This window comes from Saccostrea cucullata, unplaced genomic scaffold (genome assembly GCF_032062105.1).
Source record: "Saccostrea cucullata isolate Sc308-1 unplaced genomic scaffold, CSIRO_AGI_Scuc_v1 ctg2568, whole genome shotgun sequence".
NCBI lineage: Eukaryota > Metazoa > Mollusca > Bivalvia > Ostreida > Ostreidae > Saccostrea > Saccostrea cuccullata.
The window spans coordinates 71,277-76,080 of NW_026937126.1; the positions used below are offsets into that span (position 1 = coordinate 71,277).

At 31.2% G+C, this 4,804-nt stretch overlaps 1 long non-coding RNA gene across 1 annotated transcript; it reads right to left on the reverse strand.

Annotated features, from left to right (window-relative positions):
• Window positions 1–2,831: 2,831 nt before the first annotated feature.
• On the reverse strand, window positions 2,832–4,802 carry LOC134247405 (uncharacterized). The gene is made up of 2 exons (XR_009987827.1): window positions 4,734–4,802; window positions 2,832–3,266 (listed from the first exon to the last, which is right to left on the reverse strand). It is a non-coding gene; the product is annotated as an uncharacterized LOC134247405 (long non-coding RNA).
• Between the last annotated feature and the right edge of the window lie 2 nt (window positions 4,803–4,804).

Here is a 4,804-nt window from a genome sequence, read left to right on the forward strand (position 1 = left end):
GGAACCGAAGTGGGGGAGGGAGGAGGGCTAGGTCCCTACCCCACCTTTTTAAAAAAAATACAGGCATTGAACATTGGGGCGTAGGTTTAGCCTCCCCCTATCACTTTCAACAGACACGTTGCAGTATAGCCAAACAAGGGAAAGTGGTAGTCTTTAAGAAAAAAAAGTTCTATGAGATGTTCAATCCAAGCACCCCCCCCCCCCCCGAAACAGGATTTTCGTGCTTTGAAACAGTTTTTTTATTTGCTTGTCAAGATATTTTTGCTTTGAATATCGCTCAATTACCCCCCCCCCCCCCTCCTTTGAATTTGCTTCCTACGCCATTGCATGGAGTTGTACCCCGCCATGTGTCATCATAACAAAAGTAGGAGGGAAAAGCTACATTACTGCAGCTATACAGGTTTTCGGTAATTTATCCGAAAATCCCCCCCCCCCAAAAAAAAAAATTAATAATAATATTCAATTTAAAAAAAGCTCTTTTGCACCATTTTTCATATCTTACTGAACTTTTTAAAAATCTTTAATTTCTAATACACCGTAACTCAATTATAATTCAGTTTATCGAAAAAATTATAAATAATGCAAGAATACATTACAAAGGGTATAAAAAGGAAGCCCTGTATATTTAAGGGGTGCAATAGATCAAATGCATACATACTTTTGCAAACTTCATTCACAGAAGAGTTTTAACGATGCAAAATTCAAAAAGAATTTGAAGTCACTCTTTTTTGCATCATGCATCCAATCGGAGCAATCTATAATAGCATATTTTAAGGTTGTTTTAGTGTTAGATAGTTACAGAATATACAGATTATCTTTTAAGGGAGTTCATTGAAACATAACACAAGTGACAGAATATAAATCTTGTATCTCTGCATGCTTTCCCATCGGAGGTACATGTTATATTGCTTTGCATCTTTGGTAGTCAGTCTTTCCAATTGAGATAGGGATAGATTCATCTTAAGATGCATTACCATATAGATCTAATAACATTGTTTGTTTTGGCTTTCTTGTACTCTTCTGCCTAATCAAGATTCTAGATAAGCACAATTTATACATATTTTACAATAAAAATCCCGTTCATTATATGGTATAATGTGTCTATATCGAAAGAAAAGAACCAATAGGGAATTTGTTTTGAGACAAACGATTATTATTTTTTATTGATTCATATCAAATGTTTGTCTAAATAAGCAGACGCATATAGTAAAACAATCCTATGGTGTCCGGATAGGGTCATTTGCTTAAGTTCAACAATGCGTTCAGAAAAACATACTGTTGCGCTAACACACAACACGCTGTAACGCTAACAAAACTTCGCACTGTTTAATATTTACTCTGGGCACATAATATCCTAAATAACACAAGCATTCTAGGAATATTGCATAAGCAATGCATGTCCACTACCGGCCCTAACAAAAAATACTAAAGTAAACTGTAGTTAACTTTAGCTTACTATGGCTAGCTATAGTATCAAACTTAAAACTTTGGAACTTTGATTTACTATAGTTAAAACTTTGGAACTTTGATTTACTATAGTGAACACTTTGGAAATTTGATTTACTGTGGTGAAAACTTTGGAACTTTGATTTACTATAATAGGGAAAACTTTTGATCTTTGATTTACTATGGTGAAAACTTTGGAACTTTGGTTAACTATGGTGAAAACTTTGAAATTTTGGTTTACTATAGTGAAAACTTTGGAACTTTGATTAAGTACTATAAAACCAGTTGCTTAACTTCAGTCAATATGTTTTTTCTACTGTTAAATGTAATTTATGCCTTTGAATTAATTACTTTATTTTAATTAAGATGAACAGCAAAATCTAGCTCCAACAAACCCAATATCATCCCCTTTTATTAAAAATTTAATTTAAAAAAAAACAAATTAAACTATACACGTTGTTTAAGTAATTACAAAAAAAAAATAAAACTTTGATTCACTAAAGGAAAAACATTGGAACTTTGATTTACTATGGTAAAAACGTTGGAAATTTGATTTACTATGGTAAAAACTTTGGAACTTTGATTTACTATGGCGAAAACTTTAGAACTTTGATTTACTATGGCGAAAACTTTGGAACTTTGATTTATTATGGCGAAAACTTTGGAAATTTGATTTACTATAGTGAACACTTTGGAGCTTTGGAACTTTGGTTTACTATGATGAAAACTTTGGAACTTTGGTTGACTATGGTACAAACTTTGGAACTTTGATTTACTATGATGAAAACTTGGGAATTTTGGTTAACTATGGTGAAAACTCTGGAACTTTGATTTATTTTGGTGAAAACTTCGGAACTTTGAGTTACTAGAGTAAACTATATTAACTATAGTTACTATATTAAGTATTTTTTGTAAGGGGGGTTCCCCTTTTCTTTTTTGGATATACAAGCTCATTTGGAACTTATATTTAGTGCATAACAAACCCGATCGTAATCCTTATTAAAAATGCCATAATTTTGTCAAAAACCAATGAAGCGTCGATCTGTAACTAATCAAGATACACTCAAATACCAAAAATCAGTTCATTATCAACAAGCGTTTAGAAAAATGTGCGGAAAACCAAGTGGGACAGACTGACAGACAGAACGAAGGACATCTAAACGGACGTACAGACTCCGAGGAAACCTATAGTCTCCTCCTGTTTTACCGGTAGGGGACTAATTAAACGAACTGGAGACGGATTTAGGGATCTTCTAGGAAATTTAGTAAATCGGAACCTTTCTTAATTTATTAATAAAAAACGATTTCTTATAAATAAAAACTTTTAATTTACACTCTTTTCACTGCACATTTTTCTTTTCAGTTTTAATTGATACTTATGCAAATAAGGAAAACAATATCACGTATGGATGAGTATATTTAAACAGCAACAAAACAGAGCATGTGTCATAATATCTTCTTTGATAACACTGTAACATTTAAATAAAATAAATTCCAATCACTATAAACATTTGGTAACTGTACAATCACAATAACGTGTCCTCTTCTGTAATCACCTTTCCATTACCCGGATTTCCAATAGAATTGTTATTCACTATCTCCCCGTTACACTGGGAGTCTTTTAATCCCACGTGACAGGTTGATTTGTCATCAATGTTGACGTTTAAGGTGACGTCACTAAACATGGCAGACGGAACTGCTTTGTCTTTTACAAACACTGTAGAACCCAGCGACATGGTTCGGGTTGATTTCGTGGAAATCGTGCTGAATCGGCGAATGGTTCTCTGTCTATTCCACCTCTTCAGTATTTCTTGTTGAACCTGAAATAATCAGGAAATTTATTGTTTTCTGATTGGTCTTGACGCTCAAATGAAGAGCCATATAGATTTGCTAATAGTCTTAATTGTGTATTTTAAAACATGTGTCAACATGGCAGACGCCAATACTGAGGGGATTAAACTAGTTTACTAGTAGATGGTTAAGCATTTATTGTTTAATGATATAGTTTCCCATTTTTAACTAGTTATCAAGCAGTTGAAATATCAATATTAGGTAGGGATGTCAACGAATATTCGAATATTCATTCGATGAGTTGATATTCGAATATAAATTCATGATTCGAATATTCGGATTTTAAGTATACAAGCATCAAAAAGAAAAAAATCTGGCAAAAACTGAAGTTTTATCAGAAATTTAATCAAATTCTCGTGGTTGACCAATAATAAGATTTTATTTCAAACAAAATTAAAAGACACTCCTCTTGGATTACCGTAAAGTTGTGAAGAGTGTGTCTATTAAAATAATATAAATTCTTCATTTGATCATTTAATTAGAGGTATAACAGTGTCCAGTACTTAGAATTAGTTTGTATTGTTGAAAGGAAACATTTTTGTTTATGTATACATAATTTAAAATCATTATCATGAAATTAATTAGCTAAAAGTAATTGCTTTTAATGTTAACTTTCTCCATTAGATAATTGTTCTGTTTGGTATAAATCTGTAGGTTTATCAGTGCACACTTTGGTAAGATGATTAATTAATATTATTAATTAACTTATTAAAAGAATCTTTTGAATTTTGGGGGGAAAATTTTTTATTACATTTTGGATATAAACTCTTCATATATTCTGTAAAATATTTTAAGAATATAATTAAAAGTGCATTTACAAAACTCTACATGAAATTTTATTCCAAAATATTGACATAAAACGTATGTATCGCTTGACAAGAGTGAAGTTACATGCATATACATATTATAATGCAATATGTATTTATTTTATCGAATATTCGAATACTACTATCGAATATTCGAATATCAATTATTGACAATTTTGACATCCCTAATATTAGGTATTGTTACACTACACATTATATTTTAAGTGTTTATACATTTGATGGAATAAAATGTCTAAAGTTTTGTAAAATTCAGTCACGAGTAGACCTCATCAAAAGTCAATATTTGTATAATGCAACGCATATCCAATCACATTGGACGTTTTTTCATGAACTGATATATTGCTTATATTATTTTTGCGTAAATGTTAATTGATTACCATGACATTTACTTTCAAAAGTTTGTTGATGATTACTAATAGCTTTAGATTTTGCAATTTCGTATAAAGAATGCGATTGACTGAGAGACAGAAGCATTCGACACTTTTGTGAATAAATTGAAATTGCAGAAAAAAAATATTTATACAATGAAATCATTACACGAAGCAAACCTTCCTTATAACTTTACCAGCACCATTTTTCCCGAAAAAAAATCTAAAATTTTACACATACCTCGCCATTGCAGAAACAGAACAGAACTGCAACAACAAGTCCCTGAAAAAAAAAAACAAACAATAAAAAGA